At 35.8% G+C, this 25,259-nt stretch overlaps 1 pseudogene; it reads left to right on the top strand.

Moving 5' to 3' along the window:
* Positions 1 to 1,511: 1,511 nt before the first annotated feature.
* Positions 1,512 to 1,666, top strand: LOC112813020 (U4 spliceosomal RNA; annotated as a pseudogene).
* The last annotated feature ends 23,593 nt before the right edge of the window (positions 1,667 to 25,259 follow it).

Below are 25,259 nucleotides of genomic sequence, written 5' to 3'. Positions count from 1 at the left end.
CTTGGGGTGCCTGGGTGGCTCAGTTGTTAAGCATCTGCTTTTGGCTCAGGTCATGATCCCAGAGTCCTGGGATCAAGCCCCATATCCCGCTCCATGGGAAGCCTTCTTTTCCCTCTTCCACTCCCCCTGCTTGTGTTCCTTCTCTCGCTGTGTCTCTCTCTGTCAAATAAATAAATAAAATCTTTAAAAAAAAAAAAAGAAAGTAGATCTTAATGTAATTCTCACAACAAAAAGTTAATTATGTGAGGGGATGGAGGTTTTAACTAACCTATTTGCAGTAATCATTTTGCAATATATAAGTGTATTAAATAATCACAGTGTATACTTTAAACTTACATGTTATATGGCGATAAGAGCTCAATAAACCTAGAAAAAAACCCCAAAAACTTATCACAATCTTATGAAGTATATACCATTATCTCCATGTTATAGTTAAAGAAACTGAGGCATTGAGAGGTTAAGTGATTTGCCTAGGAAACTGCAGGGCTGGGAATTCACACGCTGTCTGTGCTCTCAAATGCTATACTACACTGGCTCTTAAGATTTCAATTATTAGGGAAGACTTACTTCCACTCATCTGACATTAACTAAAAAAGCAAAGCTAAGTTATATGTCTTGTCACAAGAAACTGAGGTCATTGAGTCTATTTTTCAGTTAAAAAATCTGGTAAATACTGGGTAATCTGGTAAATAGACCAGTTCTGCTTAAAAATATTCTCTAGCATCAAGTGTAAAAGAAGTCTTTCTTGGGGCGCCCGGGTGGCTCAGTCATTGGGCGTCTGCCTTCAGCTTGGGTCATGGTCCCGGGGTCCTGGGATCGAGCCCCACATCGGGCTCCCTGCTCCGCGGGAGGCCTGCTTCTCCCACTCCCCCTGCTTGTGCTCTCTCTCTCTCTCGCTGTGTCTCTCTCTGTCAAATAAATAAATAAAATCTTTTAATAAAAAAAAAAGAAGTCTTTCTTTCTGATCCTAACTGATGTGTTCGTGGATGAATGCTATCTATTTTTATTACTATGGCTGGAAAAAAAGACAACTTAGACATGAAGTTCTCTCTCTCTGATCTCTCTTCTGTTCCTATATCACACACATTTTGCTTGAATTTCATTGAATGAGTGCAGAATTAGCAATGGAAATCCACAGAGATTCACAAAAAATAAAATGTTACATTTCTTGTTGGGGGACAGGGTGAGTGGATGGTGAGGTGGTAAGAAAAGGATATTCCAACTTAAAGGACAATACAGTGCCAAAGATGGAATACTACCTGAGCAAAACTGAAATACATTAGTAATATCTGGAGATCTCACTGGTGAGGATTAATGTTTGGACTCCGGCAGTATCTGGCAAAACCAGGTGAAGACAGAGGAAAATCCTCTCACCTAAGTGTGATGGACTACTTAGGTATAGATACTCAGGTAACCCTACTGACTAGCTGTATTTTTAAGCTGCAGATAGGGTTATATAGCCATTAGGCACATAATGGTTCTACTTAAACATATTAATTTTGTTAGAATTCAGCTTTGCGCAGTGGCAGTATTGTAGCCAATGAGGTTTATCTGAGGTGCGATTATTGCTAATTGAAAACTAATTTTGTTAGAATTCACATTTTCAAAGCATTGAAAACACGCATAGCATAATATGACAAATTTTCAAGCAGTCACTGAGCGTGACACGCAGCAGAAAAGGGACTCCATGCTAGACTTTAATCTGTAGACCAGGCTTTCCAAAAATAATGATAGCACCTACTCTTTGGAATATAACACTAGACTTTTTTTGAGGTTGAGCATGTTGGTCATGGAGAGAAAAATCACAGGACCACTGAGACCACAGATTTTCTCCAGGATCTCAGTGTTTGAGATTATTTACCAACACATACCAATTTCATTACTGAAAAAAATATATGGCAAGCCAATATCCAGTTTTTTTTTAATCAAAAAAGATGCTTGACAGAAGACAGAGTAAGCAGAGGAAAGGATATAAAATAATTTGTCTGGAGTTTAGAGTTTGAGTGGGGAGCTGTGATATTGGAGAAAGAGGCCTAGGCCATATCATGAAAGTCTTTGTGGTCCATATTAAGAGGTTTTATCACTTGTCCTGAACATGAAGCAAACTCATCAAAGGGTTTAAATAAGATTCAGTTTATTTAGACTGGCAGTTTAAAATATAATTCTAGCAGAACTGTGGAGACAAAGTCTTGAGAGCTTCAAGATCTGATTCAGGGAAATAGATTAAGAAAGTTTTGCATATGAGATTTGTTTAAATAATGTTCTGCTATTAAACTATGAAAACTGAAAACCATTTTCTTAATCAAATATGTTTTGGTCCAAATGATATACTTGAGCTTTACTTCTAAGTAGTCTTTACTATCTAACTTGTTTTTGACACACAAGAATCACTTATTCTAATACAAGACATAGAATTTTGATCTGACATAATTTATAAATTAAGAGATTCCTTTAGAAAAATCTAAACACTGACAAATATAATAAAGATTTAAATCTGGATTACCTGTGTTTGCTGCACCTCTCATGAAAGCAAAAATGTTTTCCAAGTATATAAGACACTGAGAAAGCCACAATGTTGAAAGGACCTGCCATTTTCCCTGAGCCTCTTCACTTAGGGTTATATAAGGAATATTTGTGCAAAGCTGCCAGCCACCATAAACAGGGATTAAGAAACTGACTTACAGGGGTGAAGAGAAAATAAACTGTGTATTAGATGAAAAGAATAGTAAAAAAAGGTTCCAGGAACAGTGTGCGGCTGATCAAAATGGAATGTGAAAAAAAATTTTACAAAAATATCACAATATTCAGTGACAAGTTAATATAGCTCGATACATGTCAGTGAGAAAGTAGGACAAGAAAAAAGAACTTTGGCTAGTCTCAGGAGGTGGTCTGGATGGGGAGATTTGGTACAAAGAGTGAGCAATAAATAGGAGGGGAAAATTTTTAAAAAATAGATTATTCAAGTTGTAGACTGTTTTATTTTTGTCAAATTGAGGGCAGGCCATAACCCTTCCCACCTACTACAGTCCAGATAAGAACATGCAAACCACTGAAACACAGAGAACAAGCATCAGACAGGAATAAAGAGAGGGAAGAGCCCTTCCTGGGGTAACAAACAACAGATGCTCTGTCTAGAACACAATAAAAGATCCAGCAGTGGATGGACGATCTGTGGATTAGGAAACTCACAACAGCAGTAGCCAGAGCTATAGAAAATCAGTTGAAGATTGTGTATTAAAGACCAAGCTTTGACAAAAATTGGATTTGGATATTGAGAAGCTTTGCAGTTAGTACAAAAACCTGATAAAAGGAAGTGGCAATCTGATACAGACGAGGGTGGACGCTGGAATGGCAAAGACCATCGGTATAGCACAAGATCAGAGACATTTTACCTCTAACTAGTTCTTTAAGGGATTCACCAAGAGGTAAGTGGGAATGACTTAAAAGGAATATCATAAATAAAAGATGTACTGTCTGTAGTTTGTAATATATTTGAATATAATCCTGATATGTTGATTGTACCCAAATGCACACATCTCCAACCCCCGTCCCCAACACTACTGTGAGTCAACCGTTTCAGGGACTACATCATTCTAATTCCATTGTGTGGACAATGTCATGTTAACCAATCTTTTCTGATTCTACATTAAAAGAATATGATGAGGGACTGTTAAAGGTAAGTATTCAAACTAACTGACTTCACTGATCACTGCCTTCAAGATTATTTTGTCCAGAGAGGACGTACAAGTCAAGCAGCAAATCTTCAGTTCACCGATGTTTCTTTCCCCAGTGCCTACCACATGGTAAGTTCTGAAGATAACTTGTGAATGAATAAACAAATCTGTTAATAAGTGGTACTTCAGTGAAGTTTATTCTTGGCCAATTGTGCCATGTATGTTGTTTATGCATGGCACACTATAACCAGCCCATCTGTAAAGTCCCCAAGAATATTTTACTCTTCATTTAAATAAAATTTCATTATTTTGTAACTACTTAACATAAAGGATGTGCTAGCATTCAATTCCTAGAAGGCATATGAACCTGAATGAATGCCTGATCTAAATGTGTGCCATAATGCTCTTTGACCTGAAAAGTGGATTTTCTTCTGCTTATCATGAGGCATTAAAAGGGTCAGGACCCTTGAAATCTCCTTTAGCCTGAATTCCTCATCAGGGCTGCAAGACCTTCTAGTGAAAATATAACAATATAATGACAGAGTGATAAATAGCTTCCACAGGGAATAATCATGCTTTAAATTGTACCAATAAACACAATGTGTTAAAAAATAAAGGAGGTATAGTCCTTCTCTTCTCTGTATTAATACTGTGTTCACTTCTGGACAACAAACTTTATATGAGAAAATGACAAACGAGTTTGTGGAGAAAATGTGACCAAGTTGTCAAGAGACTTTAAATAACCGTATATGGAAAACATAGAAGGAACTCATGATTTGCAATCCCCCCCATCAATATGTTTTCTTATCAGTTTTCCAAATTTCAGTAAATGACACCCCTATTCACTGAAATGCTTAAGGGCTGAGTCAATTAGAATCTCCTTCCTTTTTTCAACTCTGAATTAAGTATCAATACTAATACCAAGTACAGTACTAATGCACATGCAATTAATGCTAATAGCAGCTAACATTTACTGAGTATTCATGCTCTGTCAGGCACTGTACTAGAAGATTTCCATGTGTTTTTTTGCTTATTTTTCATAATAATTTTATCTTCCATATTTTATTTTTAAAAGATTTTATTTATTTATTTGAGAGAGAGAGAGAACACGAGCGGCGGGGGGGGGGGGGGGGGGGCCAGAGGGAGGGGGGGAAGCAGGCTCCCTGCTGAGCAGGAAGCCCTATGCAGGGGCTCCATCCCAGGACCCTGAGATCACGACCTGAGCTGAAGGCAGAGGCTTAACCAACTGAGGCACCCAGGCGCCCCTATCTTCCATATTTTAGATGAATAATTTGAGACTTAGAGCTTTGAATACAGTTGCATCTAGTCGTAAAAGGTGGAGTCAAGATTTAAACCCTTCACAACCTGAACCAAGTCTGCGTCAATCTCCAACAGTACCTCAGCTCTGCCCACTTCTGCCCTTCTCCACTTCTATTACTCTCGTCAAAACCAACATCATCTCTTCCCTATACTACTTCAGTAGTATCCTAAATGAAGTTGTGTTAAGTGTTTACATACATTATATCAATGAATCCTGCCTACAGGTCTATGAGATGAGTGTTTTTTATCATCCAAAAGTGAAGAAACTTAAACCATATAGTTTAAGATGGCCAACGTGACACAACTAGTAAACAGAAGAGTGAATCTGTCATATATAATACTCAATAATGTAAATTCACTTTGGAGAGGGTCAACTGGATAAGCAGAGTGGAGTAAAAGTAAATCACAGACTCCTGCTTGAACATTTATTAATTAAAATAATAAAATAATTTAAATATTAATAGTGACTAATTAAAATAATAGTAACCAGACTAAAAAATAGTTATTAGTCCCAGTGAAACAAAGAAAGGAAGAGGGCTTAAAGCAGTGAACTTCAAAAAAGTGATAGCCAAGGGGCACCTGGGTAGCTCAGCTGGTTAAGCCTCCAACTCTTGGTTTCAGCACAGGTCATGATCTCAGGGTCCTGGGATCAAGCCCAGGTTTGGGCTCTGCACTCAGTGTGGAGTCTGCTTGTTCTTCTCCCTCTACTGCTCCCCATCCCTTTCTCTTTCAAATAAATAAATACAATCTTGAAAAAATAAAAATAACTGATAGGCAAGGCAAAAATGCAGAATGTTTCAAAGCAGTACTAAAGTTTCTTGATAGAGGCCTGTTCCTGAGCTAGATAAATGAATTGGCAGAGTCCAGAAACTCACAACTATTCCAGATCCGGAAGAGAAGCAAACTTAGTAGATGTTATTTTCTTTCTTTTCTGACTGGAGATGAGTGATCAAATGAATAAAGAGTAAAATAGAATTAGAAACTCTTCCTAAAAGAAATAAAGGTTCCAGGATTTACACAATTGCGGAAATGAAGTGAAACCTAACTGTATACCTCCATGGCAACAGGTCATGATGCTAAATGGAGAGAACTAACCCTGACTTAAGAAGATGAAGGAATTCTCAAGAGAGACAAAGAGTAAAGACCATACTTTCTAACAAAGACTGCACAGAGCCTCACCTGAATTCTCCTGTTTTCCAACATACTGTACACATTCAGTATCTCATCCTCAAACAAATGTTCAGATATTATGAAAGAGCCAGGCAAAGAAAAAATATAAGTCTGCACCACCTGCCTAAACCTGGTCAACATGAATAAAAAGACAAAAGAAAAATCTCCAGATATGTAAACATATAATAAGAATATTACTAAGTGAATGAAGCCAATGTGAAAAGGCTGCATAGTGTTTAATTCAATGTACATGTCATTCTGGAAAAGGCAAAACTATGAAAACAGTAAAAAGATCAGTGGTTGTCAAGGGTGAAAAGAGATGCATGGATGAAGAGGCAGAGAGCATGAAGAGTTTCTGGGGCAGTAAATTACTCTGTATGATAATATAATGGTAGACACATGTCACTACACATTTATGGAAACCCGTAAAATGTACCACACCAAGAGTGAACTCTAATGTAAATTAGATTTTGGGTGATAATACTGTGTCAATGTATGTTCATGGACTGTAACGTGTGTGTGTGTGTGTGTGTGTGTGTGTGTGTGTAGGATATATGAGGAATCTCTACTTTGCTCAGTTTTCTTGTGAACCTAAAACGTCTCTAAAAAAATAAAGTCTACTGAAAAATGAGATAAAACTTGACAAATGGAGTAGATATGACTATTTGTTAATAAAAGAACACTTCTCTGAATTGTAGAAACAATTGAATCTAGATTAAAGGTGCAAGAAATGTTCTAGGAAAGTATCAAATGATAATATTCTGGTAAAATTACTGAACCTCAACTCTAAAGAATTTTCAAGCATCCAGCAAAAAGTACTTCATCTACAGAAAGGAAAATGTATTATTCTCAGATTTCTCCACAACAATTTTCAGTGCTAGAAGACAATAGGACCATGAATATACATTTTTAGAGAAAGAAATTATGTCCCAAGAACACTGTAAATCAAGAAGTTTTACAAATGTATAGGCAACCAGCATTAATTCTCAAATAGTAAAGACCTAGGGAAGATAGTACTCCAAGACCTTCCTGAGAGAACAAGTTGACAACAAAATACAGATAATTAAGAGAATACTCAGAAAAAGATTCAGTAATGGTCAGGGCAAAAGTCCAGGTGATGAGCACTGCATCCATATAAGTATGAAGTAAGTAGATGCCAAAATTAACAGTACTGAACAGAATAAGCCTGGTATAAGTAGTAACAAAATAAAAAAGTAAAATTTAACTAAAAGCAAATCAGAAAATGGGAATGGGGTAGAAGGAAATGTGAGAGAGCAAATTATCTTTTTTCATGGATAAAAATGCACTCTAAAATTTAACTATATGTCTATAATTATAGACATATAGTTAAATGAAAAAAATCATAGCTCCAATCCCTTAATAGTACTCAAAACTCAATTTCTAAAGAGATCATTTAGAAAATGAGTGATACTGTAATGAGAAAACTTTCCTTTGAATTCCTTCAGTTCCTTTTTCTTCTGAACAAATAAAACAAAACTGAATACTTTATTCTAAAATCACATTTGTAGTATAATTCTGTTTTATAAAATACTTTTTGGCCATTTGTGCAGTGTCAGGTTCACTAAACTGGACACGTGTCTCCCAGAATTCCCTTCCCTGCATAGTCTGGATTCTAGCTGTCCAATGAATTTGCACACAATTTGGAAAACATAAGTGACATAAAAGCCACTGTGATTAGATGTAGTGATGGAGACAAGGGGGCTGGTTGGTTTTTAGCTTGTCCTTGATATCCTCTACTCTGCCTCCAGTTCTCCATGGTGATCAGCAGCAACCCAGAACTCACAGCCAGACATCTTGTGGTGGACCAGTGATGCAGAAGCTACACAGAGACACAGCTTCCCACTTAACTGGACCTGTTTGGCTTTTCAGATTGATTCATGATTGATTCTCTCATTTTCCACTCTTCTCCTGTACCTTCACTTTCAAAGCTGCTCCCACAGCTATGTGAGGCCTAATTCTTAGAATAAAACCTTTATTCCACAACTCATGGAGAATCTGATTCTTTGACTGAATGCTGCCTGGTACAAATATTTTCTTTCTGCTATACAAAGATACCTAAAATTATATTCCCCTAATACTAATGACAGTTATTTCTAAATAGCTTAATTGTTGTGATTTTTAAACTATTTTTATTATTTTATGCATATTTTTGGCTTTGCTCTCAGGAAAAGAACATCACCAAGCCTGGCTCTTTCTGGGAAGAGCACTGCTCAACAGAAAATGTGTGGAGTCTCTTCTTCCCATCAAACATTATTTGTCTCTGTTCTACTTTCTCGGGATTTTTTTTCAGGGATCAGGTAGCTAATTCCCACGCTAATATGTAATAATTACAGGGCCTAACATGTTATTCCTCCCGGATAACATCTTTGAAATTAGCATAAACTACCTTTCAGCAGGTTAACCCCTATGAGACTGAGGCCCTATAAGCAAGGTACCAAAATGGTTTTCTTGGAAGGACATTGTAAGCATTGATTCTATATATGAAATCAATCCTTGTTACTTAATAATGATCTTTCCATATCTGATCAAATTTGTATCATTTTAAAATGTGACACTTGAGGTATGGAATGACCTTGGTTGGATAATTAATATATCCAATTACATCCTGGTAAAAATGAGAGCAGATTCTCTTTGAGACTACGTAAATAATTTTATTTCCATGAAAACCAAGAAGTCTCAGTAAAAATGTTTTCTGAATTGAGAGGGGCTTCAATGAGACTAAAATTCCATTAAAATGTTTCCAGTTATATTACTCAGCCCTCACAAATCATGAATACTTACCATTTACATACATATGGGTGGAACTGGAGGGTATTATGCTAAGTGAAATAAGTCAATTGGAGAAAGACAATTATCATATGGTTTCACTGATATGTGGAACATAAGAAAGTACAGAAGACCATAAGGGAAGGGAGGGAAAACTGGATGGGAAGAAATCGGAGAGGGAGACAAACCATGAGAGATTCTTAACTATGGAAAACAAACTGAGGGCCGCTGAAGGGGAAGTGGATGGGAGGATGGGGTAACTGGGTGATGGGCATTAAGGAGGGCACAAGATGTGACAAGCACTGGGTGTTATACACAACTGATGAATTGTTGAACACTGCATCTGAAACTAATGATGTACCATGTTTTGGCTAATTGAATTTAAAAAAAAAAAGAAGAATGTTTCAGTTTACAAAACCATAAACTATTTAGAGTTAAAAACAGCTTATTTTAGAAAGGGCTTCTTTATAATCAGAAAAATATAGAAAATAAAATGATAGTAACATCACTGTAAACAAATAACAACAGTTATATCTTCATCAGTTTAGTTGGTACTGTGTCCTTAGTTTTTCTAATTCTGATTAGCAACCTGCATTCCTGAAATGTATCTGCTTGGAGACTAAAAGAATTTCTCTAATTCCTAACAGTCCATAGTCAGCTTGAAAGTTGTCTTAGCATTATCAGCTCAAAGTCTTATCCAAGAGTCTATCTTCCCTGATGTATCAGTAGTTCATGGTATATGGTAAAGTCCTTCCCACAAAGCCTTGAGACTCTTTTTCTTAATTTGTTTCTTTGTTTTTACAAATTATATCCTGAAGCTTATAGTAGAGCTTTCATGAAATCATCAGGGGGAAGGATAAAACTATTTTGACAGTAAGACTGGATGGCTGTGGTAAATTTATCACAGTAACCAATAGTTTAATAATGTAGAAGAGTAAAATTCTCTACTAGAGTATAGGAAATAACCATTTCATAAAGGTTTGATCAAGGATTCTCCTAAAGGTAATACTATATTGTTGACTATGAAGGCACTGACAAATCTCCAGGGCCTTGCTATAAAGCCTACAATCTCTGAAATAGTTATATTAAAAAAATTTACTTATACAAACTTAACCTTAGGAAGGCTAAGCATCTCTTCTGATTTGGAAATTCTTCCCATGAAACTTTTACAATAATGTCAAACCAATTAAGATATGTGGAGGTATCAAAAAACCCTAATTATTTCTGGCATCTGATTTTGATAAGATGAAATAACAAAACTTGGTGCTTTTTCATGGGACATCTGGGAAATCTCAAGGACAGTTTTAGGTATTAAACGTATCCTAAGATATCCTACTTATTTTTTAATGTAGGTTTTGATCTTGGGAAGGCATAACAGAAAGAGTTTTCAGAGGATAACTAGTAATTTTAATAAGACAGAATCATGGGTTTCTGAAAAACAATGCCTATTAATAAAACACACAAAATAGTAATTAATTAAATATAGAAAAAAAAACAACTATAAGGAAGCTTAGCTCTTTCATAAGTGAAGAACCTTTGTTTTTTGTTTAAAACATAACAGTCATTCCCACTGTCAAAAACCATACCTCTGAGCCAAGCAATCCACCTTGACTATTTCTACAGTTAACTTGGGGGGAAGCCAGGTTTCACTGAGGAGGGAATGACTACTGTCAGTCTGTCTGTTTCTCCTCACTCCCCTTCTTTCTTCATAAAGGAAATACTATGAAAAATAATAAAGAATATACTCAAGTCATCAAAAATCAGGAAGAGTAATTTAGGCGGATTTGTAAACTCTGCTATCTGGGAAGATTATAAAGAAGGTAAAGAATAACATCCAGTAACATCCTTGTTAAGAGTTCTAAGACGGGGCGCCTGGGTGGCTCAGTCAGTTAAGTGTCTGCCTTTGGCTCAGGTCATGATCCCAGGGTCCTGGGATGAAGCCCCTCATCAAACTCCCTGCTCAGTGGGGAGTCCGCTTCTCCCTCTCCTACTGTGTGTACTCTCATTCTCTCTCAAATAAATAAATCTTTTTAAAAAAAAGAGTTCTAAGACTAAGTTATCATTTTAACAGAGAGAAAGTCAAATTCTAGAAATTCTAAAAAGTTCCATTTCTATTAAGAATATATTTGGCAGTCAAGATTTCACAGGCTTTTTTCCTTATGATTAAAACCTACCAAAACTAATTTTGTCAAAATTGAAATACATTTTGTTGCTTCTTTTCACACTCAGTATTTGCAGCTATTATAAACAAAGACAAATAAAAATTACTATTTTTGTAAACTTTTTCAACTTTCTATATACATTTTTTATCCATTCAGAATACAATAAAACTACTGTCACAGAAAACCTAATTTACAACAGCAAATAAGCACTTGCATTTCTGTCAGTATTGCTCCTTCTATAGTCTGAACCACATACAACCAAAGCAACTAACTTCTATTTTTACAGAAAAAAAAGCCATTTGAAGACTCTGTCATATGCAATTATATGCAAGCATTTAGACAACTATGAAAGCTCATAAGTACAAATAACACAACTCTCTACAGTAACTCACACCTCTATCTAGTTAAAATGGCAAAAAGGAACATGCTTTTAACATGACTCAAAGATATAGCCACACCAGAACACAGAAGGAAACATTTCTAAATAGAAGTATATAATCTTTGTAAACAATTTTTCAGTAATCACTCTTAAAAACTGTCTTCTTATTTAATAATTTTCCATAAATTAATTCAGTTTAAGATTAGTCCAAAATCTTAAATTAACTAAGAATGTTTCAAATTATGTTTAAGCTTTAAAACTTCAAAACAGGGTGCCTGGGTGGCTCAGGCGTTAAGCGACTGCCTTCATCTCAGGTCATGGTCCCAGGGTCCTGGGATCGAGTCCCACATTGGGCTCCCTGCTTGGCGGGAAGCCTGCTTCTCCCTCTCCCAGTCCCCCCTGCTGTGTTCCCTCTCTCACTGTGTCTGTCTCTGTCAAATAAATAAATAAAATCTTTAAAAATAAAAAAATTAAAAAAAACTTCAAAACATAATTATTATGAAAAGTTTGTTGGAATAATGAAATAATTTAATTGAACACAAATGTATACTTTTCATAATTTTAAATATTATGTAGGAGTAATATAAGCTTATTTCATTATTAAGTCAATATTAGAAGTTTAAAAAGTTCAGAGTAAGTATTCTCTTTATGAGTAAAAACAAATCAAAATCATTAAACATATAAAATGTACATTATACCACATTTTTATAAACTCAAGGAAAAGATGTATAACTACTACTTATTTTTAAACCAAAATCATTAATTTAGTCTAATATGTCAAAAGATTAACCTTTATTATGTAAACTTAGATTTTAAAAATGTTTCTAAACTAGTTATTTCTAAAATATTATCACAGTTCAATTTCTTTATTTCCTGTGCATTTTGGAGATTTCTATTTATATGAGCATTTCCAAAAGAAAACAGATATCCATTATTCATCACCCAAAGATCAAATGATCAGATGATGAAACCGAAGTCCCAATTACTGCTGCCACCAATGAGAATAACACACTGGCCACACATTAAGCAGAAACAAAAATTAAAAATCAATAGGAGAAATTAAAAAAACAAAAACAAAGTAAACAAAATTAGAGAAGGAAGAAATTTAAAGCCCTATGCTGCTTGCTTGGGATTTACTCCTAAAGCCAAGAAAAGACTTAACTGGTCTGAAACTATCCATGGGATATACTTCCCCACCAATGCAGTTTACTTGTCTCCATGTGGTAAGAATATGTGCGTATCTCAGTGGATGACCTACAAAACTGTTTAAGTATAATTTTCTGTAAGAACAAGTCAAGATACTTATGCATATATGAAATGAATATATATCAAATATTTCCTGTGACTCATTAATTTGGGAACCAGTAAGATGATAAATCTGATCCAAAGAACATTTGAGAACGAGGTATTAATAGGCAATGTTACAATGAGATTACTTAGGTACAAAACTGGCCAATGACCTACATGGCCATAAACTTGAACTTCTGGGGGTACCATCACCAGAGAAAATATAGGATGCAGGGTTAAATGGAAATGTTGGATGAAGAGTAATTATTTTAGTGTAACTATGTCCTAAATATTGCATGCATTTTTCATTTGCTAAAGCGGGAACTCTACAATGGAATTATCTGTTCCGTTTGACAGAAACTATTTCCATTTCTTCTGGATAAAAATTTACAAAATAACCTCTGTACCTCCAGAGATTCAAGACATCCCTGACAACAAAAAGTCAAACCCAGAACTACACTGAAAGAATAGCTAGTAATTTAACAAGATTTGGCAAACTTAGGGTTTCCAAATCTTGGATAATTTTCCTAATGAGGCACAAGTTAAAAATATTAATTGGAAGATACTATATATTACAAAATAACACTGGGAATTAAGATATAAACAACAAGCATATAGATTATTTCCTTAAGTCTCTTCATATTCAATTTGAGGACGCATTAGTCATTTTTTTCCAGAGTACTGCTTCAGGAAGGCGGTATTCTGATATTTAGAAGTGCATATCAGGGGCACCTGGCTAGCTCAGTTGGTAGAGCATGTGACTCTTTGAGGTAACTCAGAGTTGTGAGTTGGAGTCCCATGTGGGGTATAGAGGAAAGGAAGGAAGGAAAGAGACAGAAATAAATTGTTAAAATAAAATTTCATATCATCATCATGAATGCAGGTTGGAAAGGTTATTCTAAGCTGTATGGCTTTTTCAATTGCAGAACATTTGATTCCAGAAAAGAAAAGATAACAAATCTCACAATCTGATAACAAAGCAAAAATTGTTCACAAGTACTACTTGAATAAGATCAGCAGCTATACTCCCCTGCTGTGTTCACCTCTCTCTAAAGCATACCAAGATATGCCACTCCACATTTCTGAAATGAGTCTGTCCTTCAAGGAATCATTCTAGCTACCAGGAAACTATGTAATAACTATATAAATTTGCTTTTGAAAGAAAAGCTAATGAGTAAGTGATCTTAGTTGCAAAGTTCAGCAAAGAGGAAATCTTCCCAATAACTAGACAGATAATAGTCATATGATAACTATATAAAATAATTTATTCAATGCACTCTAGCTAATGTCATGTATTCATTCATCAAAGATTTACTGAGCTCTACATATATGTTGGACTCAGGTGATACCAATACAAACAAGTTGGATCCCTACCATGTGTGCTCATGCCTACTCAGTATTCGTAGGAAGAGAGAAAACAAACAGAAAACTGGTAAATTGAAGCTAAGTAACCAAACTTTAATAAATCCTCTCTACAAAAGGATTTTAGACGTTAAAGGTTATATCTATCTTCTGAAATACTGACAGTTTAATGAAAAGTCAATCTTAGCCTGACAATGAAATTATGATTTCTCTTATTGGTTTAAACTTTTGCATTTCAGAAAGCAGTGTCAAAAACACCACCATCAGACAAAGGGCCACCTGGGAGGGGCAAAGAATAAAATCCTGAATTTAAAAAGAGAAATTTTAAATATTAGAAAGGCACCAACATCTGTACTTAACAATTATAAAAGTAAAAGTAATGATTAATACTAAATAGACTTATAAAATAGGAACTCTGCAGATAAGACTGGGCTTTGCTCAGACACCTCGTTCAAGCAATGATCAGTTTGGTAAGATGAGGACATAAGAGAATCAATTAGGGAAAGTTTTTCAAAATATATAGAAGTACCTCATCCTTCAGATTCAAATATCCATTTCATGGCTGTCACAGCTAGTTGCCTATTCCATTTTGAATAGAACACAGATTTTATTGAGAAAGTGCTGCATCCACTAATGCTCACCTCTCCAGACTTCTATAGCTAACAGGGATTCTGTGACTCAATCTAGTTTATAGGACAAAAGTGGAAATCCACTGGGTGGGGCATCTAGAAAATCTATAGTTTTGCTGAAAAGAGACACAAATCTAGCTAACATGCACTTTGCCCTTTACTATTTTCTCTTCTTCCTGCCTGGAACAGGGAATGATAACTTTTAAAGACAGTGCCGATGTCTTTCTACCATGAGGAACAAAGCCTCACTCCAAGATTGGAGGAGCAGGAAGCAAAAAGGAGCCAGACCCACAATGACTTCTTGAACCAGCTGCACTTCTCCTAGCATATCGGAAGGTCTTGGTCAATGAGAAAAAAATAGGTAAATTCCTATTTAGGTAAATCACATAATTTGGCTTTTCATACATGCAGGTGAATCCAAACCTAACAATCATAAAGAAGTGGAGGGAGGAGAAGGGGGAACATGAATAAGTATAGTTTGAAATTGCTCCCTGGGGAATTAATTCTAACATGAACTCTCTTCTGCTCTATCAAGAAGGACTATTCACTGGAACTACAGAATCACTATATTATACACCAGAACCTAAGATAACAATGTTAACCACACTGGAATTAAAATTTTTAAAAATAATAAATTTTAAAAAGAAGAATTGTTGACCTAATCCATGTCATTGAGACACATGCATACAAATCAAATATATCTGAAAGGTTTCTTCTAAATACAGTCTTAAAATGAATAAATGATAGGGATGCCTGGCTGGCTCAGTTGGAAGAGCATACGACTTTTTGATCTCAGGGCTGTGAGTTTGAATCCTATGTTGGATGTGGAGATTACTTAAAAATAAAATCTTAAAAAAATAATTAAAGGAAAAAATGATAATGGAACCTTTCACATGGAATTAATTATACACAACATACTAAGCAATGTGCATTCTCTCACTCTCAATCTATCTACACACATACACACCTATTACTCAAGTATAGTTTTTAAAAATTTAAAATTATAACTCCTAAGTCAAAAATTTTATTAAAAAAACTAATGAAGGAACCCATAAAATATTAAGACCAATTCAAAGAACCCTTGAGGACCTAAATATATGTAAGCAATTCAACAAAGAATATTAGGATAAGATGACTGGGTTAAATACAAACCTGGTAACTGTCTACAGAGCAATAAACTCTAAGCTAACTGTAACCTTTCTACAAGACAGAAGTCTTTTGTATCTCTACTATATAAAAATTTACAATTTAACAATAACCTCACTACATTTAGGATCTTTAATCAATAGCCTTGGCAGTGTATGTATTGATATATAAATTATATCCCATACAAACATAGGATCTATCATTATTATCAAGTGTTACTGTGGTATAAATGTTATTAATTCCAATCCAGATTTGTTGGGTGCTAGAAAAAACCTTAGCTATAACTAGCTGAAGGAAATACTATGACCTGATTTGCTTCTATTCTTGTTTTGATTGTTACCCACTGATCCTTAGCTGTGTAGCAGCCCAGTTTACCACCCATGACATTGTACAGGGAACAGATCTCTTTAGTTGCCTCACAGAAAATCCCACTGACATCTCAGTTATATAGTAAGCAAGTGCTAAAAGTAGAGAGTAATTAACAGAGACTATGCCCATTGTATTTTAAATACTTCTGTAGCCTAATTGCTAATAGTTTCTTAGCATTAATGTAAAAACTCTGCTAATTAACAAGGAATACCTTAATTCCAATGCCCCCTTTACAAAATAGGCTAATTGTAGTTACATTTTATGAATAGATAGATGCCTTTTTCTCAGCTCTTGGTGCAAAACTTGAAGAGACTACCCTGGATTTTGGAGGAAGAAAATAATTTTGTCAAGGAGTACTGCCTCAAAACTTTCCCACTCATTGCTTAAAATACCGTAGCCCAAAACTGACTTCTGGCTATGGCCAAGTGAGGAGCTTGGCAAATCCTCTCCCCAAAAAGCAACTATCAAGCAGAACAAAATTGACAAAAACAACCATTTCAGCACTATGGCAGTAGTCCAAAGCATACAACAATGTAAGAAGCATTTATGCTTGAAAAACTGCTGAATATTGAGTAGAAATAGTAAGTCTGTGGCATTTTTGCCTGGGGTGCTCCTAACACCCCTCCAGCTCCATTGGCATGGCAAGGTAAGCCAGGAGGATGAACAGCTTCACTAATGTGATCAAAATAGAGTGAGCCTCCTTAAATGCACAATAGTGAAATAAACATTCTTTCCAAGTACACAGGGAACATCTACAAAGATAGATCATATTCTGTGCTCATTTAATTATATATATATATATTATATATAATCATTAATATCATTTAATACTTCTGTCTCAGAAGTATTAAAAGGATGCAAGCCACATTAAATATATTCTCTGATCACTATGAAATTACATTAGAAATTGTCAAAATTAGTAATGGGAAACCTCACTAAAATGGAGTTGGGAGGTTTTGGCAAGGGGAGCTCTCATGCCCTACCACTTGTAGTCAACTGCAGACCCAACAGGAAGAGATATGCTTGACCTTACATGGACTTGACCTTGCCCGTGGATACTACTCTACTACTCCAGCTGGAGGAAGAGCCGCTTTCCTCATTCCTGTGTAGCCCCGAACCCCGCAATAGCTCAGCCAATGAGAAGCCATCATACTTCAAACTCCCATCTTATTCCAATGGACTTTTAGTTCCTAACAGCCCTCCCAACTTACCCCTTTTTTCCTTAAAAAAAAAAAACCACAACTCTTCTTTGTCCCCCAGAGTTGTCTATGGCTTTGTCCCACCTTTTTGTTCCAGATTGCAATTCTCTTTTATTCCTGAATAAGCCCATCTTTTGCTGATACAATAACTAATAGTCTTTGCTTTCACAATTAACAAAATCAGTAACAAAAAGATTCCCGTAAACTAAACAGCATGTTTCTCAATAGTCCATGGATCTAAGAAATAAACCAAAACTGAAATTAGAAGTCTTTTGAACTCGATGAAAATGAAAACACAATTTATTAAAAGGTTTAGGATGCCTCTAAAGTTGTATTCAAGATAAAAAGCCTATATTAGAAAAAAATAAAGTTCTCAAATAAATTATCTCAACTTCCATTTTAAGCAACCAAGATAAGATGTTCTTCAAAAGGCGAATGGATATAAAAACTGTGCCAAATAAATAATAATGGAGTATTATTTAGCACTAAAAGGAAATGAGCTATTAAGTCACAGAAGGACATGAAGAAAATTTAAATGCACAATACCAAGTGATAGAAGCTAATATGAAAGCGCTATATACTATATTGTTCCAGCTATTTGACATTCTAGAAAAGGCAAAACTATGGAGACAATAAAAAGATCACTGGTTGCCAGGGGTTTGGGAAGGAAAAAGGAAAGGATGAATAGATGGAGCATAAGGGAATTTTAAATCAGTAAAACTATTCCATGTGTTATTGTAATGGTGGACAAATATCATTAAACGTTTGTTAAAACCCATACAATGTACAACACAAAGAATAAACCCTAATATAAGCTGTGGACTTTCATTAATCATAATGTATTAATATTAGCTCATCAATTTTAACAAAAGTACCACATTAATTCAAGATATTAATAAGACAGGAAACTGTGTTGGGGAGGGGTTATGTGGATATATGGGAACTGTGTATTTCGGGCTTGAGTTTTCTGTAAATCTAAAATGGCTAAAAAAAAGGGGGGGGCACATTTTATACATTTATCTCCAAACTATTTATATAACCCTTTCAAAGTTCAACAGATTTTGTCCCTTATTTCTAACTGTGGCCAAGACTTTAAAAATCAAATTGGAGAAGTTGTCAAAATAAAATTAAATAACAGAAGTAAAGGTTAAGGTTCTCTCCATTTTCAGGATCATTCTGCTGCAGTCACTCCTTCACTCTGCTCTACTAAAGTACAATGAACTTCTGAGACCTAACTGATCTCTTATTTCAATACCCTAGTAAATCACAGCATTTGGTTCTTATAATACACTGAGTCTACACCGTATATTTTAGCTTTAATCATGTTGCCTTGCTGAAGTGTAATATTATCTTCAACAACTAGTGTTTCTTATCCTTAAAGGCAGAGAACAAAATTCCTTCCTCAGTGTTCCTCACAATCCACAGTATCATGTGAAATATAAAGTAGGTTTAAAAATATTGCTTCATTTTCATGCTTAGAACAAATGTATTATAGTTTAAAATCTTGAATAGCATGAATTTACTACTGATATGAAATTTAGAACATGAGTTAAAAATGCCTCTTTATAAAAATGTCCCTGGAAAACATAGTGAATTAATGCTTCATAACTTCCCAAAGTTATACGAACCCCAAAAGCTTATATCATCTCCAGCTGGGACCATAAAACCCATCATATCTCAACAAGCAGAAACAGAACTAAGACAACTCTTCTTTCTCTCTACTGCTCCTCCATCTCGTTTAGCTTTCAGCCCCAAAAAGGTGTGTGGAAGAAAAAGAAAAGGTACAGCAGCCCCTTGAATAGTTAGAAGAGAACTTACATATTAATTAATTAACAAAGGGGTTGGAAATAAAGATAAATGACCCATGATATCTTGGATTGAGCATATCATAGGACACCTGTGTATGATGGGCATAAATAAAGGATGCACAACTGTGGACAAGGAGGTAGAAGGAAAGACTATACTAGCAGAAAACAAAGCAATTTTTTATTTTTCTGAGGTTTATTTTATTATGTTCAATTAGCCAACATATAGTACATTAGTTTTTGATGTAGTCAACGATTCATTAGTTGTGTATAAAATCCAGGGCTCATCACATCACATGCACTCCTTAATACCTATCACCCAGTTACCCCATCCCCCAACAGCCTCGCCTCTGTAACCATCAGTTTGGTTCCCAGAGTCCAGAGTCTCTCATGGTTCATCTCCCTCTCTGATTTCTTCCCCTTCAGTTTTCCCTCCCTTCCCCTGTGGCCCTCTGTGCTATTCCTTATGTTCCACATATGAGTGAAACCATATGATAATTGTCTTTCTCTGCTTGACTTATTTCACGTAGCATAATCCCCTCCAGTTCCATCCAAATCAGTGCAAATGGTAGGTATTTATCCTTTCTAATGGCTGAGTAATATTCCATTGTATATATGAACCATATCTACTTTAACCATTCCTCTGTTGAAGGACATCTCAGCTCCTTCCACAGTTTGGCTATTGTGGACATTGCTGCTATAAACACTGGGGAGCAGGTGCCCCTTCTTTTCACTACATCTGTAACTTTGGGGTAAATACCTAGTAGTGCAATTGCTGGGTCATAGCGTAGCTCTATTTTTAACATCCTGAGTAACCGCCATACTGTTTTCCAGAGTGGCTGTACCAGTTTGCATTCCCACCAACAGTGTTAAAGGGTCTCCCTTTCTCCACATCCTCACCAACATTTGTTGTTCCCTGTCTTGTTAATTTTAGCCATTCTAACTGGTATAAGGTGGTATCTCATTGTGGTTTTGATTTGTATGCCCCTGATGGTTAGTGATATGGACCATTTTTTCATGTGTCTGTTAGCCATTTGTATGTCTTCTTTGGAGAAGTGTCTGTTCATGTCTTCTGCCCATTTCTTGACTGGATTAATTGTTTTTTTGGATGTTGAATTTGATAAACTCTTCATAGATTTTGGATACCAGTCCTTTATCTGTAATGTCATTTGCAAATATCTTCTCCCATTCTGTGGGTTGCCTCTTAGTTTTGTTGACTGTTTCCTTTGCTGTGCAGAAGGTTTTTATCTTTATGAAGTCCCAAAAGTTTGTTTTTGCTTTTGTTTCCCTTGCCTTTAGAGATGTGTCTTGCAAGAAGTTGCTGCAGCCAAAGTTGAAGAGGTTACTGTCTATGTTCTCCTCTAGGCTTTTGATGGATTCCTGTCTCACTTTGAGGTCTTTCATCCATTTTGAGTTTATGTTTGTGTATGGTGTAAGAGAATGGTCCAGTTTCATTCTTCTGCATGTGACTGTCCAATTTCCCCAGCACCGTTTATTGAAGAGACTGTCTTTTTTCCATTTAATATTCTTTCCTGCTTTGTCGAAGATTAGTTGACCATAGAGTTGAGGGTCCATTTCTGAGCTCTCTCTTCTGTTCCATTGGTCTATGTGTCTGTTTTTGTGCCAATACATGCTGTCTTGGTGATCAGAGCTTTGTAATATAGCTTGAAGTCAGGCATTGTGATGCCCTCAGATAGCCTAATTCTTTTTCAACATTCCCCTGGTGATGTGGGGTCTTTTCTGGTTCCAACAAATTTTAGGATTGTTTATTCTAGCTCTTTGAAAAATGTTGGTGGTATTTTGATAGGGATTGCCTTGAATGTGTAGATGGCTCTGGGCAGGATAGATACATTTTAGCAATGTTTATTCTTCCAATCCATTAGCATGGAATGTTTTTCCATCTCTTCGTGTCTTCCTCAATTTCTTTCATAAGTGTTCTGTAGTTTCTAGAGTATAGATCCATTTCCTCTTTGATTAGGTTTATTCCTAGGTATCTTATAGTTTTTCGTGCTGTTGTAAATGGAATCGATTCCTTAATTTCTCATTCTTCAGTCACACTGTTAGTGTATGGAATTGCAGCTGACTTCTGTGCATTGATTTTATATTCTGCCACATTGCTGAATTGCTGTATGGGTTCTAGTAATTTGGGGGTGGAGTCTTTTGGGTTTTCCACATAAAGTATCATGTCATCTGTGAAGAGAGAGAGTTTGACCACTTCTTTGCCAATTTAGATGCCTTTTATTTCTTTTTGTTGTCTGATTGCTGAGGCTAGGACTTCTAGTACAATGTTGAACAATAGTGGTGAGAGTGGACATCCTTGTTGTGTTCTTGACCTTAAGGGAAAAGCTCTCAGTTTTTCCCCATTGAGAATGATATTTGCTGTGCATTTCAGGGATGGCTTTTATGATACTGAGGTATGTTCCCTCTATCCCTATACTCTGAAGAGTTTTAATCAAGAAAGTATGCTGTATTTTGTCATACTTTTTCTGTGTCAACTGAGAGGATCATATGGCTCTTGTCTCTTCTTTTATTAATGTGCTCTATCACGTTGATTGATTTGCAAATGTTGAACCACCCTTGTATCCCAGGAACAAATCCCACCTGGTCATGGTGAATAATCCTTTTCATGTACTGTTGGACCCAACTGTCTAGGATCTTATCGAGTATTTTGGCATCCATGTTCATCAGGGATATTGGTCTTTAATTATCCTTTTTGATGGGGTCTTTGTCTGGTTTTGGGATCAGAGTAATGCTGGCTTCATAGAACAAGTTTGGAAGTTTTCCTTCCAATTCTATTTTTTGAAATAGCTTCAGGAGAATAGGTATTATTTCTTCTTTAAATGTTTGGTAGAATTCCCCTGGGAAGCCATATGGCTCCGGACTCTTGTTTTTTTGGGAGGTTTTTTTTACTGCTTCAATTTCCTTGCTGGTTATTGGTCTGTTCAGATTGTCTATTTCTTCCAGTTTCAGTCTTGGTAGTTTATATGTTTCCAGGAATGCATCCATTTCTTCCAGATTGCCTAATTTGTTGGCATACAGCTGCTGGTAAAAAGTTCTAACAGTTGTCTCTATTCCTTGGTATTAGTCATGATCTCCCCTTTCATTCGTAATTTTATTAATCTGGGTCCTTTCTCTATTCTTTTGGATAAATATGGCCAGTGGTTTATCAATCTTATAACTCTTTCAAAGAACCAGCTTCTAGTTTCGGTGATCTGTTCTACTGTTTTTCTAGTTTCTATTTCACTGATTTCTATTCTAATATTTATTATTTTTCTTCCCCTACATGGTTTAGAGTTTATTTGCTGTTCTTTCTCCAGGTCTTTAGGTGTAAGGTTAGCTTGTGCATTTGGGATTTTTCTAATTTTTTTGAGAGAGGCTTGGATGGCTGTGTACTTCCCTCTTAGGACCGCCTTTGCAGTATCCCATAGGTTTTGAACCAATGTGTTTTCTTTTTCATTGGTTTCAGTGAATTGTTTAAGTTCTTCTTTAATTTCCTGTTTGACCCATTCTTTAGCAGGATGCTTTTTAACCTCCAAGTGTTTGCATTCCTTCCAAATTTCTTCTTGTGATTGAATTCTAGTTTCAAAGCACTGTGGTCTGAAAATATGCAGGGTATAATCTCAATCTTTTGGTATCAGTTGAGACCTGATTTGTGACCTAGTATGTGATCTATTCTGGAGAAAGTTCCATGTGCACACTGAGAACTTCCCTAATCTGGGGAAGGAAACAAGCATTCGTGTCCAAGAGGCAAAGAGGACCCCTCCCAAAACCAATAAAAATAGGTCAACTCCCCAACATATAATAGCGAAGCTTGCAAATCTTAGAGCCAAGGAAGCTATGCTGAGAGCAGCTAGGGGGAAGAGATTCCTTATGTATGGAGGGAGGAACATCAGAATAACATCAGACCTATCCACAGAAACCTGGCAGGCTAGAAAGGGCTGGCAAGATATATTCAGGGTACTAAGTGAGAAGAACATACAGTCAAGAATATTTTATCCAGCAAGGCTATCTTTCAGAATGGAAGGAGAGATAAAGAGTTTCCAGGACAGAAAGAAACTGAAAGAATATGTGACCACCAAGCCAGCCCTACAAGAAATATTAAGGAGGATACTGCAAGCCAAGAGAGACCCAAAGAGTAACATAGACCAGAAAGTAACAGAGACAGTCTACAGAAACAGGGACTTTACAGGTAATATGATGGCATTAAATTCATATCTTTCTATAGTTACTCTAAATGTAAATGGGCTGAATTCTCCAGTAAAAAGACAGAGAGTATCAGACTGGATAAAAAAGCAGAGCTCATGTGTAGGCTGCCTACAAGAGACTCATTTTGAACCTAAAGTCACCTCCAGATTGAAAGTGAAGGGATGGAGAGCCATTTACCACACCAATGGACTTCAAAAGAAATCTGGGATAGCAATCATCATATCAGACAAATTAGATTTTAAACCAAAGACTGTAGTAAGAGATGTAGAGGGACACTATATCATGCTTAAAGGGTCTACCCAACAAGAAGAACTAAAAATTGTAAGTATCTATGCCCCCAATATGGGAGTAGCCAATTATATAAACCAATTAATAACCAAAATAGAGAAACATATTGATAATAATACATTAAAAGTATTGAATTCAACACTCCACTCACAGCAATGGACAGATCATCTAAGCGGAAGATCAACAAAGAAACAAGAGCTTTGAATGACACATTGGAACAGATGGACTTCATAGATATATACAGAACATTCCATCCTAAAACAACAGAATACTCATTCTTCTTGATACCAAAGCAATTTTTTAAATTTTTTACTTGTATAAAAACATTTATGTAGTTTTTTGAAAGTCAAATCTATAAACAGAAATAGCCTGAAAAGTTTAGCTTCTATTTGTCAGTTTATCTTATTCCCTACCTCCACCATAGTAGGACTTCTATTTTAAAACAGAATCTGGCCAGCAGCCTCTATTGAAACTTCTCTTAACCCACAGTGAAAATAACTTGGATGATATGAAAAAAGACAACTCAAAGGAATGAAAAACTAGCCTTACTCTCAATCTGTTTTTAGAATGAGAGAAATTTCAACTAAGACAAGGGTGATGGAAAGATTGAAAACACTGTTGTTGGAAACCATGCTAAACTCCTCTAAAAGGCAGTTGGAAGACACTTTTTTCCTCTGAATTCTTTATTCAGAAACTTAGTCTTTACCAGTTAGAGAGCTGGGCATCCATCCTTCTACTGACTAGTCATCTTTCTGCCTCCAAACTGTCTACCTCTGGTTTGTATCTTGCTACAAGCACTCTGACATTGAAATTTCCAGGGGGCCAGAGAATCAAAAGTGGATAGGAAACTCTCAGAAGCATATTAAATTCTAAAACAGAAGGTACTTACACATAAACACCACAAGCAGAAATAGATAAAATGAGGGTCCAAAGGGAGTACAGAAAGGGAATTACAGTATTTTTAAGTTATCTGTTAATTGATCCAGATAATAAGGATAGGAGAACGTTCTGAATCAGTCCAATAATCGCATGTTAGAAAATAGTGTAAGTGCTACAAATTGGTCTGTAGATAACAACCAGTAAAAGCTACTGATATGAAAAGAGGATTCGACAAATAGTGAGGCCAGAGGCATTCATAAACCTTGTGAGTTCACAAACACACATCATCTCAGGATATTTCCTTAGTTATGTGAAGGTAAGCCAAACCGAAATACAAAACAACATAGTGTCTATGAAACAGAAAGGAAAAACATCATCTGTAAAATTCAGGGAAGGCAAAGCTCAAATTCTTAAAAAATTATAAGAAGGCACCACATCAATCACATAAGAGTACAGGCAAAGAAGAAAAGAGCATAACAATATATAAAGGAAAATGGATGGGCCAAGAATCCCAGTGAAATTAAAAACAATACAGAATTAAGTCCCACTGGAGGCAGTGAAGAGCAGAATTCATTCTGAAAATCAAATTACTGGAGT

This window comes from Callorhinus ursinus, unplaced genomic scaffold (assembly GCF_003265705.2).
Source record: "Callorhinus ursinus isolate GAN/ISIS: 27379988/994484 unplaced genomic scaffold, GSC_fseal_2.0 scaffold16, whole genome shotgun sequence".
Classification (NCBI taxonomy): Eukaryota; Metazoa; Chordata; class Mammalia; order Carnivora; family Otariidae; genus Callorhinus; species Callorhinus ursinus.
The sequence above is the reverse complement of the archived record's forward strand: the minus strand, read 5'-3'. Positions and strand labels throughout refer to the sequence as shown.